Here is a 16,039-nt window from a genome sequence, read left to right as displayed (position 1 = left end):
GATAAATCAGTATTTTATTATATGAAATAAGATCTTTGCACTTTGAGTGTTCTAAATTGTAATATATTGCAACAAGAATTAATCAGGAATGCAGCAATTTATTTCCAGAACATTTATTTTTTGGGACCTTACAAAAAATAAAAATATTACTGTAAACAAAAAAAAACAAAACAAAACAAGCAGAGTCTCAGGATTCAGGTGGCACAACAGAAAACAAAAGATGAAACTCAAAAACCAACAATGTATACTGCGACAGTCAAAGCCTGTCTTCTGCATTTGGCTACATATTTCCATCCATGTCGCATCTTGTGTTTTCTCTTGCGATGCACTGTGGGTAAAACCTTTTTGAGTGTCTGATCCACCCCTGGCAGGCTTCAGGAAAATATCTTCACACCCAGCATTCATTGCATCCAGCAAGGAGAACTGGGTGCCTTTACGAAAGAAAAATACATGTACCAATATATTTTTTGAAATGTATTGTAATTTATTATTGATATTTTATGATATATATATATATATATATATATATATATATATATATATATATATATATATATATATATATATATATATATATATATATATATATATATATATATATATATATATATATATGTGTGTGTGTGTGTGTGTGTGTGTGTGTGTGTGTGTGTGTGTGTGTGTGTGTGTGTGTGTGTGTGTATGGAATAATATATTGAGGGCACATATACAATATATCATATATTCATGAAATATATTGCAATATATTGGAAAATATAAATACTAAATCTCATATATGAGAATATATTACCTAATATATGACATGATATTTTCCAATATGCTGCAATATATTTTTCTTTAGTAAAGGTGTGTGGAGAGTGATTATAAACTTTCCACCTCCATGCAGAACATTTTTTTCAATGGGATTCAAGAAGGGCGAGTATGGAGGTAAAAACAGCACAGACATCCTGGGATGTGCAGTGAACTGCAGTCACTGCAGCAGAGTGGTGAAATGCCACATTGTCCCACACAACAACAAATGTATTTCTTGCCCTTTGACCGATCTCCCCTGCTGGCACAAGTTGATCATGGAGGTCATCTAAAAAAGAAATGAGCCTCTCTGTGTTGTAAGGGCCAATGAGAGGTTTATGTCAAAGCAAACCACGGTTGGAGAGGGCTGCACACGTCATAATATTTGCACCTTTCTGGCCTGGAACATCAACTGTTGCCCGCTGCCCAATGACATTTCTCCCTCTGCGTCTTGTTTTTGCCAGGTTGAATCCTGCTTCTTCCACGTATACAAATTCATGTGGAGTTGGTCTTGCCTCCATCTCCATGACCGTCTAATATAAAGGAAATTCACACTTTTACAGCACATTATGCATAGTTGTGTATTTCTGCTTGGTTAGTAATTGAACTAACAGCTTACCTGAACATATTGATAATGAAGTTGTTTGACATGTTCATTATTTCTTTCAAAAGGTGCTTTTTACAGTTGCTTCTTCCTCACTTTATGCTTATCGAGGACTCTGGCAATTGTTGTAGTGCTGACGGTGTTTACACTGGCAAAGGTTGTATTGTCTCTCAGCACTCTGTCTCGAATTTCCCTCAGCTTTATGGCATTGTTTGCGATGACCATATCAATAACAGCTGTTTGCTGGACATCTGTCAAAATTCGACCTCTTCCTCCTGTAGGTGGCAACCTATGCATCCTACATACAGAACAGTAATATGAAACACAAAATACTGTAATCAATAGCTTTCCAAAAATGCCAGCTGATGTAAAAACAGATTACATTTTTTGAAAAATCTGGTACAATACAGTAATTGTGGGATGCATGTCTTACCTGATGTTTTCAATCACTGTGGCCCTAATTTCATCAGAGACCACAGCTCTTGGTCTTCCTCTCCTTCCTCTTCCTCCTCTCCCTCTCCTGGCCACTCTTCTCTCTCTACCAACCTGAACAGGTGCTCTTTGATCTATAGGAAAAACATTTAGAAGTAGGGCTGAACGATTTTGGAAAATAATCTAATTGCAATTTTTTTTTTGACCAATATTGCGATTGCGATTTAGCATGCAATATTTCTGGGGGGTTATGTTTATCTTCTACATTATTCAATTAACACAAGCAATAAACCGTTCTATAGTATGATCATCACAACAAAGGATAGTGTAACATACAAACAATTTTTTCCTGTTTGCCAGGCCTACATGTCATGTTTACAAATAACATATACCTTTATTTAACTATTACAATCACAGTAGAATATTGACTGATTGATTTAACTTTAGACCTTATAGACCTATACTAAAATTATCATTAATTACCTGAAATAAAATCAGAGTAAGGAACAAAGCACTGCAGAACAACAGGCCTATTGAATATGTCAACATGTGGAATGCTCTTTTTTATAAAATGAAAAAGAAACACTGTGTGAACATAAATTTAAATATTAATTGTATAGAATTCATACTGATCTCTCATCAGTAACAAAACACAAACTACAGTAAATGCACTTTAATTTTTTTGGTTTGCGATTTGAAAATTGCATTCTATTACATTGGGATGTTGGTTTAAATTAGATGAACTGTCCAGCCCTAAACAGAAGCCACTCCTTATTATATGGTTCCTGATGAGGCCACACTCAAATCACCTGAATCGGTTTTCAGCTGAAAACTACACTCAGGTGTGTTTGGAATTACATAATCTTTTTATTTATTTTTATTGTCAATATTTTCAAATAATTTTCTGTAGATTTCAATGTGGCTGCAGCAGAAATTCACCATGGTTTCCCCCCATCATTCTGTATTGATTGTGTTTTTAACGGTTTTGAACAAAGGGTGTTAGCATTTGAAAAATGTGCTGTAAAACTTTTGTGTTTTGCAGGTGGTGAACTAGTAGCTGAGAAAAGAGTTTATGAATTTTGGTGACTGTGGTCACTGAACGCATTTTGTGTGAAAGCAATGGAAAGTGATCCACAGTTTGGTCCACATGAACTGCTGTTTTGCAGACTGTGTTAAGAGTTTTGAACATGTGACTTCAGTTTCGATCAATGCATGTTAGCAATCCATAAAAAACTGTTACCTGTGTCTGGTATCAAACCTAAGCAGAGTAGCTTGAAACTAGAAGCAGTGTGAGTGTTTAAGAGTGTGTCTGCGTGTGTATGTGTGTGTGTGTGTGTGTGTGTGTGTGTGTCTTTGCGTGTGTGTATGCGTGTGCATGTTTTTGTGTGTGTAAGTGTGTAAGAGTGTGTGTGTGTGTAAGAAAGTGTGTGCATGCGTTGGTGTGTGTGCATGTGTGTGTATAAGAAAGTGTGTGTGTGTGTCTGGGTTCATGACATACTATAGGAGTAAATGGTAACTCTCCTCTAGACTATCAAGGTAAACTGATATAGAACCTCTCTCTCTCTCTCAGTCTGTTTCTCTCTTCCAGCCTGTCTCTCTCTATCTGCCTGTCTTTCTCTCAGCCCCTGTCTGTCTGCCTGGCTCCCACTCTTTCTGCATGTCTCTCTCTCAGTCTGCTTGTCTCTCTCTCAGTCTACCTGTCTCTCTCAGCCTCTCTTTCTCCGCCTGTCTCTCTCTCAGCCTGCCTCTCTGAGTCTGCCTGTCTCTCTCTCAGCCTGTTTCTCTCACCCAGCCTGTATCCATCTCAGCCTGTCTGTCTTTCAGTCTGACTTTTTCTCTCATCTGGCCTGTCTCTCCCTCAGTCTGTCTCATTGTCAACCTGTCTCTCTCTCAGTCTGTCTCATTCTCAAGCTGTCTCTCTCAGTCTGTCTCATTTACAGCCTGTCTCTCTCTCAGTCTGTCCCATTCTCAAGCTGTCTCTCTCTCAGTCTGTCTCATTTACAGCCTGTCTCTCTCTCAGTCTGTCTCATTCTCAACCTGTCTCTCTCTCAGTCTGTCTCATTCTCAACCTGTCTCTCTCTCAGTCTGTCTCATTCTCAGCCTGTCTCTCTCTCAGTCTGTCTCATTCTCAACCTGTCTCTCTCTCAGTCTGTCTCATTCTCAGCCTGTCTCTCTCTCAGTCTGTCTCATTCTCAGCCTGTCTCTCTCTCAGTCTGTCTCATTCTCAGCCTGTCTCTCTCTCCCTGCCTGCCTGACTCTTTCTCAGCCTTCCTGTCTGTCTCTCAGCCTGTCTCGGTCTGGGGCTGCCCTGCCTCCACAGAGCACACAGTCACGGCTGCATTGTGGCCTGGGGCCTCATTTGAATGGGCCTTTAGTGTTGTGTGTGAACAAGTCAGCGCCATTTGCATTTGTTCCAGTCACAAAGGTTTAACAGGTCAATAGGGACTCCCTGGCAGAAAACTAACACAGGCCGCCTCGCTCTCTTCCTCTTCACGTCTGCTCCCTCCATCGCTCTGGTTGTCAGGCACCCAGCCGCCTCGTCCTGCTCCTATGTGACCCAGCATGTGCTTTACATACATGTTTTTAATGTGTCTGTGCGTTTAGGGCCTCATTGGTAACAGCAGGGTGCAGGGTGTGATAAAAGGAGCTGAAACTCTCTGACAGAGCTTTAATTAACACACGACATATAGCAGCAGCTTGTCTGACTGACACAGCGGTTTGTTGTGCGTCTGCGTGAAACAGAATTGGCACAAACCCTCTATGGGTTTGAGTCTGCCCCCTGCAGAGTTTCATTTCCTGATCCTGGACATCTGAATAAGATTTCTGCATGCTGACGATATGTGGGAGATCATTTCACCTCAGGAGTGTGATGGCAGGAAGGAGGGTTTGCTGAAAGTCTCTCAGCTTTTAGTTCACACATGATGGAGAAAGCCTCCTGTTCAGTCTGCAGAGTTTCTATCATTCAGAATAAAGTCTGATGGAATTTATTCACTCCTCTAGCTTTATTGAAAACACCTTTCTTCACACATAGACATGAATATAAAAGCTTCAAACTCTGTGAATTATTTATACTTCCACATTGTTAGTCAGTGAGGATTTATTTTCATTAGTCTTTGGATGAGAACACCTGTGAGTTTTAGTCTTGATTTGGTCCTACACATGAAGCTGTTCAGCTGTCTCTGCTGATCTACAGAGAAAACAGACAGGCGCACTGAATATGTGTAACAGAATGAAGATTGATTGAATTGAATTTATTCTGATGGATTAGACACAGCAGCAGAAACATGGGTTTTAAATGTCGGAGTCAACTGACCATAAACCAAAAAACCTTCATCGTTTTTTATCATCAGTGAATTGTTCTGTCTTATCTTCTTTTTCCTAATGTAAAACGTTTGGTTGACACACATTTGTTGCCTTAAAAGCCATCAGAAAGCTTCAAACAGGCTCATTAAAATCAATTATCATGTCCACCAAAAGTAAGATCTTTCTTATTTATAAAGAAATATTTAATGAAAGCTTCTATGTTTGTACAAGTGTTTTTTTCTGTGTTGGTGTGCCAGGCGGCCTGTTAGGGGAGAAAATCAGCAGAAGAGAGAATAAAACCCTCATCAGAGAGTCATCCTGATTTTTATGGCGATGGTAGATTCACTTTGTGTGAAACCAACAGCACTGAACATGTTTCTGTATCTACTGGTCATTAAATCTGTGATGTAACGTCATTTTGATCAAATTTCAGAGAACTTAATGTAAGCTCTCGAATCAAAAGGATAATGTGGTCCACCTGCACACTCTGCACCTCTCCATGTGGGCTTTAATAGCAGTCATTGGTGCAGGTTGATTCAGTGATCACACAGATCGCTCTGCATTTAAAATGTCAGTGTTTAAGAGGCCAAAGGGACAGATGTGCTGCTGGAGGGTCTTCAGACCGGATCTCCAAACTGCTCGCTCACTTAAAGAGCTTCACCTGAGGACTGGAACTGACACATCAGTCACATCAGGACAGGTTCGTCTGTAGATGTCTGCACTTGATGTTTCATCACTTCCTCTGCAGTTAGCTTTGGTCCAGTTATACTTCAGCAGCACAGCTCATATTTGTCACTGAGGTGTTATGGAAGGGAAAAAGTCCGAGTGTCCTTTTCAGGGTGGAGTATGCATGGTTTGAAAACAGGATGTACCTGTGAATTCATATCAATAACAAGCTTTATTTGTGTAATCCTTCAATTCTTCATGAGATAAACTCTGAACAGCAGAGCATGCAGCTCTTGTTGAGGATGAGTCCTGATTTTCAAATTGTTCAATAACAAGAAATCAAACAGTTCATGTGACTAGTATCTCATCCTTGAGATGGTTTCCCAGTGTTTTCACTAACCTCTGGTTGATGCATGGTACCCCTGCCAGACAGGCTTTGTAGAGCTTCCTCTTGGAACTCAACTAAAAACGTCTTTAAATTAATAACATTAAAGTGACAGAAAGCGTCAGAGCCAGTTTCCAGTGAACCAGGCGTGAGGGTCAGATGTGTAGAGAGAGTTCAGGGAGGAACTTCTGCAAAAGTTTCCACTGACAATGAAGCTGAGTGCAAACTTTTCAGGATAAAACTGGAAGATATAAAACATGTTCATTCATTATTTCACAGCCACTGAATGGATATGTCTCTCCTGTCTGCAGAAGGGAACTGTCAGTGAAGAGTTAGTGGTTACTGTTTTTACTCCAAGTGCCATCCCTGGAGCTTGTGAGTGTGTGGTGTGTATCCCGCACAGACTCTGCTCTGGTTGTGTTTCTATTAGCAGGTTAGCAGTGAGGAGTGTGTGACAGGCAGTGGAGGAGGACCTTGGTTATCTAAGGCTCATATTTTGCTCCTGTCGAGCTGATCAGAGCTGAGCTGATCAGAGTCGAGCTTCCACAGCGACATCTTCTGCTGCTCTCTGTGTTTTGTTGCTGTTGTTAATGGTGAGCTGTCTAACCCACTGTATGAACTCCTCTCCACCTATTATCTCTAAAAACTCCCTGCACCCCGACCCCAAGCAAAGAAAAGCAGGGTGAGAGCCCTGCATCAGGTGCTACAAGCTGCTTGCTAGGCCTGCAGCCAGGCCCCGAGAGCCAGACCTGGCAGCTCCCAGACTGGGACGTGTGAAACGCTGCACACAAAGGAGCTCACTCCATCTGTATGCACCCTACATAGGCAGGCTTTTGTTGCAGCCGACAGGCACATGACTGCTAGCATCTTAACCCCTGAGAGCCAGCGTCTCTTTCCCCCGCTTGGTGCTCTTCAGACTGCAGGAGAAACGACGCAGAGTTCATACTTCATAAGAAAACACTCTGCTGTCAGGGTTTGTTTAATATTTAAAGAGGTGGACGGTCAGAGCAGGAAAAATCAGCCTAAATTTATTTAAAGTAGATTTGAATCTTTTATATTATTGCTGACTTTAATTTTAATCCTTAAACATTTCGTTAAAGTTGAAGCTGAAACTTGTGAGAGTGTGATGAATGCTGTGCATTGTTTTAAGAAGTGGATCAGGGCTTCATTTTCCAACAATGACTCGAGGTTAATAGGTCAGCCATGTAGAGATGTGAGAGCAGAGAATAAGCAAACAAAAGACACGTTTTTATTTCAAATATCCCAAATATGTAGGAGAACATTTCTTTTGATTTTAGAATTGAAATGATGTCGACTGAGTGTGAAATATATTTCTAATTAAAGCTGTATTTACAGTTTTTCCTCACAACCCAGCCAGCTTTGCTTATTTGCTGAAATATTTTGCTGAAACAATTTAGAAATAGGACAGTGGGTTCCCACTGGGAGACTGCTCTTCACAAATCCAATTAAAGATAAATCAAAAGACTCGATGGCTGCTGCAGATTGGAGAATCTCTGCCGTATTACCTCCATCCCTTTTCAGTTTTAGAGCAGGACGTAGACAGAGTGATCAGTGAGTCACACATGTTCAAATACACACTCTGCCCCTGCTTATGAACGGTGAAATACATTTTAAAAATTATTGACAGAACAATAATTTACTTCTGCAGGTTTCATGGTTTCATGGTGGGTGCATTTGTGCCCCACGTCGCCCTGTGAAGCCCAGACACGTGTGCGTGTGTGTGTGTGTGTGTGTGTGTGTGTGTGTGTGTGTGTGTGTGTGTGTGTGTGTGTGTGTGTGTGTGAATCCAGCAGCATGAGGGTGTTTGATGTGAAATCAAACGCTGTCTTTAGATGTCCCTGAATCCTCCGTCAGACTGAGCTGTCCCTCATTCAGGAGGAGAGGAGCTCACAGGGAGGACACGGGGTCACCTCCTCTTTTTAAAGAGCCTCCTCATACGAGACGAGCTGCCCGGCCTTGACGGGGGCTCTGGTCTGGGCCGAGCTCGGTCACGTCACGCAGGCCTGTCTAGGCTGCAAAGACTCTTGTGACGTGGCATAAAACTAGAACCAACAGCAGGCCCGAAGCCTTTAAGAGGTGGTTCTCCCTCAGAGAGCTGCAGACCTGCAGGGTTAGTTTGATAAAAACCAAAACAAGAGAATTTATTATTCAGGCATGAGGGAGCCAGAGAGGTGAGCAGGACGCAGAAAGGGTGTGTGTGTTTGTAGGAGAGGGGTAAGTCTGGATGAAAAAGGAAATCATCAGGAGAAATGTTTGATTTATCTCTCGCTGTGAAATTTGGCTTTTCAGGATGTTTTTATTTTCTGTTATTATCAGGTTATTTCAAAATAAAAAGGCAGAAACACTTTATTTATACTGATATTTAAAGCAGCTGTCTTATTCTGAAAAACTTTTTAAAGCTGCTCAGAGAAATGTGAAAAAAAAAAAAAAGAAAAAAGACCGAAGCTGGATCCAGTTTTAAATTTGATGTCATGTTTTTAAATTTCTGTTGGAACTTTGAGACAAAAAGTCTCTAAGAGATGTTCAGAGGCTCGTCTTTGTTCCTGCTCTGATTGTGACTTTTTCCTGTCCTTGAGATGGGCAGCGTTCTCCATCAGACAAATTAGAAACCCAAGTTTTGAGCTGAAAATGACCTCGAGAGAAGAGTGTCATGGTGAAGAAAAAGTGGGACGATGATTCTCCCAGAGCTCTGCCCTTACTTTAATGAGAGAGGAGCTGGAAAACAGGACGAGCTGTGAAGCTGTCAGAGCTCTGCCTGTTTGGGATTTATTGTCTGTTTGGCACTTTTAAAAGCTCGTCCTTTCTGTCGCTCCTCTCCTCCAACCTTTGCTCAGCTCTGCCTCTCTGAGAGGAGCTCGCTCTGCGGAGGTGAGTGGATTAATGATTATCAAAGAAATACATTTAAATGGGTTTGCTCTTTGATACGTGTGGAGTGTGTTCAGGAAACGCTCCTCACTGTGTTTCTTCCTGCTGACTTGTTTGTTTATGGGGAGCACGTCGAGCTGCTTCAGCCTCTCCTGCTTTTATTCGATCAAACTTTAAAAAGTCTGCCTCAGAGCTTCATCAGACTTTCTCATTTCAAACTTTCAGAAAGCTGTAAAATAAAAAAGCTTAAAGACTGGAGGACTGGGGAGGGTTTGAGATGCTTTTAAAACAATGATTTTTATTTACACATTGAAAAGGTGTGAAGATTTAAAGTAAGATGATTGTTCCTGCAGATGGCCCTTTCATTTCTCCACAGAGATGATTTATTTTTGTGTCCGGCCTTTGCAAAAAGATTTAAAGTTACATAAGAATGCGTGGAAAAATCCTTCTTACTTCACTTCAAAAAACAAAGACTGAGAGAGAAAAATCTGTGACATGTTTTTAAACTGACTCTGAAAATTAAATCGTTTTAAAAAGACTTTTCTTTATTTTTTTTCTTTGTCTAAAGCTCAGTCCTGGGACTGAGAAGAGAAACATTTAAAGAGTTAAGTTTTTGTTAAAAGCTGAAAGTTTCTTTTATTATAAAGTTCCTTTGGATAGAAAACTATTCAAATAAAACTATAATTCATTTCTTCTTGAAATGTGAAACTTTTTTTCAGATTAAAGTTCATCCTGAAGCAGGAGGGGAAATTGTCAGACGTGGATTTATTATTTTTTCAAGGTCACAGCAAAAAAAAAAAAAAAAAGACAAACTCTGATGTCTAATTCCTCTATTAAAAGAAATCTGTTATTCTCTAATCAAACATTAAATACTATTATGTTATTAATAAATTATTCTGCAGAGGAAAAATCATTTCTTTTTTTTCCGCCTTGAAAATCAGCCAAAGTCAGATAAAACTAAAGTCCTAACCATGTTTTTATTTTTGATCATCACTAATTTATTTACCTTAACAATCAATGATATTTTAAGGTTATTTTAGCCTGTTTATGATGCAAGTTCTTTTTTTATTTTTCAAACTAATCTTTTTAAATAGTTTTTAATTATTTTTTTTCTAAGAAGAGAAGAAAACGTCTTTAAAGGCTCTGAAGTTTTTATTTCCCTCTGGCTTTATTTCCTCAAATCGTATTTAATTGTGTAAAAACAAAAGCAAAGATTGATTTTCTTGAGTTCGTTTTGAAGGTTAACGAAGAAGTCCGAGTGAGAGAAAAAGAGATGTAGAGAGTGCTCTCTGCTCCTCGTCCTCTGGCTCAGTTTGATCCTCTGGGACTGAAGAGCCCCTGTTTGGATTCACAATACTCTAACGGTCTTTCTTTTATAAAAACCTCTCCTCTCTTTTCCTCCTGCAGATGTTTGATGGTATATTCCTTATGAGCAATAAATTTACTAAACAATTTTTCAATTTCTGAGGGACTGCATCTCTCTGGCCGCCATGTTGTGTCCTCCTGTCCTCCATTTTGTGATCTCTTCTCTGCGCTCTTTCTCATCCAAGTGGGAACAAACTGATGTTTTATCAAAGTGAATAAATCAGATGTTCCAGCTTTTGTAAAAACTCTTCTTCTCTGTGAGCCCTCTGTGGAGGGGGTTGATCTCACACCGCTGACCTGGTGTTTGGTGTCTCTGGTGTTTTTTCACAGAAGCTTCTTGAAGCCTGAACCTGTGCAGACAGAGCGACAGGTTGAAGGTGGGGATAAAAGCTGCGAGAGGAAGGAAGGGCTCCTGTTTGACGAGGCGTTAAACTCTCACAACAGTTTTTCCTGTAATCAGTAGCAGGCGCGTTGAGGCTGCATGCGATGTTGGCTTTGAAAGCTCTGCAGTGAGCGCAGCGCTGACCTGGAGCTCCTTAACGGCCGCCGAGGGTCAGGCAGGTTAATAGAAAGTGATGTATGAGGCCTCAGAGTGACATCCCAAAGGGGATGGCCCCTTAATCCTTATTAGGCCTCTGTGTTAGTGATCCTTACCTTTCAAAGCAAACAGCACGCACTCTTAGCTGAGGGGCCCCGGTCGGCCCCCAGCGTTACACTTCTGACCCCAGGTCGTGGCCTTTGTTCACAACCTTTTGGAGGATGACCTGAGAGGTCGCTGCTGTAATAGAGAAGTTGTCATGGCACGTGCGGCTGAGGGGCCCCTCGGTGGACCACCTCCATTAGGAAGCAGGCTCAGCGCGCTGGTCATTTGAGAGCAGAGAGCGAGTGTGTGTGAGTGTGTGTGAGTGTGTATTTGTGCATGGGTGAATGTATAGATGATTGTGACTTACAGGAAATAAAACAGAGAGTAAAACCTGCACAGGTTTATGTGTTAGTTGATAAAAATGTTTATTCACAGGTTTATTTTAAAGACTGACTTTAGCAAACCAACACACATCTTCAGCTGGTGAAAACTTGAACTCACATGTAGGGAAAAATACATTCTGCAAACAAACCAGTTTTTCTATTTCGATTTTACAATTCTCTCTGCAGGTTTTAGTGACCCTCTCCATCCTTCTGAGGAAACTCACCTCTTTTGTTTCAACTTATGAGACTGATTTTGGTCTCAGCAGCTGAATGTGCTGCTTGTGCACACCATGCATCCAGCTGCGTGTGTGTAAATGTGTAAAAATGTGCGTAGATGTGTGAAATTGTGTGAAGATGTGTTTGTGTGTGTGTAAAAATGTGTGTGTGTGTTGCAGTGTAAAGTGGGTGCCCTCTCAGGATGTGGAGGTATCTCTGGTCTGATTAAAACCCTGAATCTGGATTCTTCATCCTGTGAGTTTGCTGTTACTCCTCAGAGACGTTGACGACGTGTCACTGCAGTTGTGACACGTTTCCTGCATTGGTTCGATGTGTTTTGCTTTTGAAATTCTCTCTAAGTCTGGTGGTTGATCAGACTCAGTTAATCAGGGAACTGCAGCTCTTTGTCTCTGGCTCTGTGGTCAGCTGAAAACACTGATCTTCAGAGTATGACTTGCATTTTTATTGACAGAGCTCCCTGTGGCTCCCCGTGTCACACCGCTTCGATCTATCCTGATGGAAGTGAATGTTTGCGGCCTCTTGGAGGTGTTATAAAGCAGGTTGTTCATATTGCAGTTTCATCTATGGCAGCGTTACGCAGGCCGCTGCTGCAGGGGCGAGGCCGTGCAGAGGGCTACAGTGTCAGAAGTTGGCAGCTGAGCCAAAACCAGAGTTGTATCCTCAGATGAACTCTGCAGACATACGGTGCAACAGGCTCTGCCAAGTTTTTTGAATTCCTGCCACATGTTAGATGGTAAACAACTGACGAGCAGGAACAGTGTCTGAGGCTCAGGCCTCCTCACACGGCTGCTGATCATCACACACCAATCTGCTTAAACTATTGTTTGATTTGTGCTCAGCATGCAAGTGGCGTTTTCTCCAAGCAGAGGTTGCAATTGGTTAAGAGACGTGGCGAGATGTGACATCACAGGGTTGGACGGTGCTCCATCCGTTTTCCTCATCAAGCAAATCTGTGTTCTGATAAAGTGCGATAAAGTCGACCTTTAGTAACCCGGACTGTGCTGTTTTCACTGTAAGGGAACATGGCGTGTGTCTGATACGGGCTACCAGAACACGCAGATTCAGTTTGATCTGAAAGACAAGTGCTCTCACTCTCTATTCCTCTCTCCCCTTCACTCCCTCTCTCCCTCTCTCTGAGGTACACACACACACACACACACACACACACACACACACACACACACACACACACACACACACACAGAGCAGTGTAATGCCCTTTCTTTCAGCTTCCAGGACTGACTGAGAGTGAGGAGGTAGGAGATACTCAGACTATCCAAGCCGCCATGTTGGCTCGCTTTTCATTCTCTTATTTTGCTCTTCGTCTTCGTCTCCTCTCACAGCGAGGGGACGAAGACAAGGCGTTGATGAATGTTTGAGTCGTTTCTGAATGTTTTCCCACCTGTGTGTGGACGCTGTGTGTCGATGCTGTGTTCGGACGCTGTGTTCGGACAGGTCCAGGCTTTGCTCCGTGATGTAAGATGTGGCGTTTCTTTGGACACTTTTTCCTCCTCTTTTGGCTTTATTCTGACTAAAACTTCGAGGAGAGAGGAGGGAAAAATCTGCCTGTGTTGAGTTTCTTTTGGGAGGGGAACGGTGTCCAAAAGAAAGGAAGTTGTTCTTCTGCCATGGGGGAATGTGTTGCAAACAGCTAAGGGGCACTTTGGCCACAGAGAGGAGGGGTGAGGAGGGGTGAGGAGGAGTGAGGGGGGTGAACGGGAACCGGACGGGTGTGAATAACCTTCAGCAAGCTGATGCAGAGGTTTGAAGGTGTGCATGAAGCTGAGGAGAGAGACCTGAAACAGTTCTCCTGGTGCATTAACTCTGGATTCTCTGAGCTGCCCGGTTATTCCTGAAGCTACAACCAGCTCCTGGAAGGACAAGAAAGGGTGGGAGACAGAAAAGCCTGGAAGGGGAGGCGGAGGGGTAAGGAGGTAGCAGAATCATCAGCAGAGTCCATTTTATCGTTTGATTCTCTTCTGCGTGTTTGCAGCGAGGCAAGCGTGGCGAGCGTGGTCTGATAATAGCACAGGGCGGGCACACTGCGGTAAATATTACAGGATTTTACTGCGTGGTGCAATCATGGCGGGGCAGTCGCACCCAGGTGCTTATCAGGCTTTGATGGCGTGCCAAAACAGTCAGTGTTTCAGTTGGTAAAGGTGTGTGTGGTGCAGGAGAAGGAGCCGATACCCAACCGATCTGGTCAGAGAGTTTCTGTCACGGCCTCCTGACTTCTGCTCCCTCTCAGAGTTTCTGCTCAGAGTTTAACGCCTGAAACGCAAAGAATTCTTCATCTTTCAGCTCAAAGTTCGGAGTTGAATCTTTGAATCATTGGAGTGTTTTCTGTCCCTCCACTTCCCTCCCCAATCCGCCTCGTGCATGCGCACTTCGCAGCGAGTCAGTGATGACACGACGTCGAGCGGACGCTCTTCTACACGTCCTGTGTTTCATCATCAGCTGAGCTCCTTCTCCTCCACTCACAGCTCTTCTCCCTCCCCTTCTCACCCCCTCCCCTCACTGCTCTCGCTCCTTTTTCTATCCATCGCTCTCCTCCTCCTCTCTCCCTGGGTCCCGGCCACATGCAAGAGGGTAGACTAGGACGCTGCAGCTCCAAAAAAAAGAGGGGAAAAACGCTCTGCTGCTATATCTACAGGCCCTCCCCTTTAGCTCGTCTGTGCCAAAAGAGGGAGGGATTTTTTACTACTCCCAGTCCCAGGATTTTAACCCTCTGCCTGCTCTTGCTTCTCTCTGTAAGATCTCCTCAATATCATGCAACAAGTGGCTTTGCTTTACTCCTACTTCGACATAGCTGCGCCATGTTGAGACGTTTTTCGGGAGCAGTGTTTTCTGCACAGTGCGGCTCTTTTCGATCACCTTTGGTGTGTTTTCGCTGCCTCAGTAGAGTTAAACTACACAGGATGGGCTCTCACTATTTTTTTCAATTCATACCCTTCTGTGATGCGAAGGCCTTTTTCGAGCATGTGCTCTTCGGTTTCTCGCCATGCTTTTTTTCTGGTGTGTGGCTCCTGAAGCAGAGGACAAAGGCGACGGCGGGTTTTAAGTTTGGTCTTTGACCGGCAGCTTGATTTGGTGCTACCTGTGCGTGAACCTGGACTCCTGCAGATCATTTCTCACATTTTTCCTCATCCCTTCTCTCTGCACTCCTTCCATCCCCAAAGCTCTCCTTCTTTTGGGGTTTTGCCCCACCCTCTTCTCCTCACATTCTCTCCCCTTTTCCTCCCCTCTCTCTCCCTCTCCCCCTCTCTTGTGGGCAGTCTCCAGTGAAAGGGGAGCAGAAGGGCGGGGCTACGACAGGGCTTTTTCTGGGACAGGTGCCAATTCCAAACAAAAGGCACAAAAAGCCAAAAAAGAGTGAGATGGTTCCCGGCTCAGGCAGAAAGTGGCAGCCTGTGTGAAGAGAGCGTTAGTGAGCGTGCTCCTGCTGCAGGAGTTGTAGTTTTTCTGGAGTTGGCTGCACAGATCCCTCTCTCTCCCTGTCTCTGTCTCTCTTTGCTCTCTTTGCTCTCTTTCCTCTCTTTTCCTCTCTTTGCTCTCTTGCTTCCGTGAAGGCATTTGAGTTTGGAGCGGGGGAGAGCAGAAGCAGTAGGGGTGGGTGGAGCTGGGAGGGGGCAGCAGGAGGCGGAGCCGTGCCTCCTCTCCTCCCCGTCGACTCTTCTGCATTATTCATATGCCCGGGCCGCTGCTGCGATCTGACTGGCTGCCGGGCTTAGCATTCAGCCGACATTCAGCAGCTCTGTTTGCTAACATTCCTCATTCAAAGCCTTGTTAACTGCCAGACGGGAGGAACACGCGACTCCATGGGAAACCCACATGGCCTCCTTATTGTGGCGGGCCCTGACAGTCGCAGACGAGGAGGTGGCAGACAGGGGAGAGCGAGGCGAGTCAGTTTCCCAGAGTGCAGAGCAGTTAGCCCAGGTTATGGGGGTTACTGGAGGCTAAGAGAGCAGCTCTGTTCACTGACAGGCTGGAGCCCAGACAGACGCACAGACATGGCGTTGGGGCAGACAGAAGGCTGGTACTTTCTGGGACTTTGAATGGGTCTCGTTGGCGTGCCCGCCTACACCTTGCCGAGCTGTGACTGACTCCCGGCTCCTTCTCTGCAGAGAGGATCTGTGGACACGCCGGGGCCGCCGCCGAGGGATCCAGCTCCACTGTCCGGGAGAATTCGACGCTTTCCACCGGATAGCTGCAGCCTGTGGTGTGTGTGCCCGTCCGTCCCCTCAGAGGGTAAGTCAGGGATGTGTGTGGGTGTGGAGGTAAGTGTGTTTGTGTGGCTCAGAGAGAACTCTGCGTTGGTGTTAAAAACGTGAAGCCTGGGTTCTGGAGGGCGAGGTGACGGCCTGGCGAGGGGAGCTAATTGAGAGTGCACCAGCTCAGGGGGAAAC

At 43.8% G+C, this 16,039-nt stretch overlaps 1 long non-coding RNA gene across 1 annotated transcript in view; it reads left to right on the top strand.

Moving 5' to 3' along the window:
- Positions 1–16,039, top strand: part of LOC141810279 (uncharacterized) — a 32,791-nt gene that overhangs the window by 8,882 nt on the left and 7,870 nt on the right. The window contains exon 3 of the long non-coding RNA XR_012600076.1: positions 15,758–15,881. This is a non-coding gene — a long non-coding RNA (uncharacterized LOC141810279). The remainder of the gene's footprint in view (positions 1–15,757; positions 15,882–16,039) is intronic.

The sequence above is a fragment of the Halichoeres trimaculatus genome, unplaced genomic scaffold (assembly GCF_033239565.1).
Source record: "Halichoeres trimaculatus isolate MK-OKI-2021-1 unplaced genomic scaffold, fHalTri1.1 fHalTri1_scaffold_21, whole genome shotgun sequence".
In the NCBI taxonomy this organism is placed as follows: Eukaryota; Metazoa; Chordata; class Actinopteri; order Labriformes; family Labridae; genus Halichoeres; species Halichoeres trimaculatus.
The sequence above is the reverse complement of the archived record's forward strand: the minus strand, read 5'-3'. Positions and strand labels throughout refer to the sequence as shown.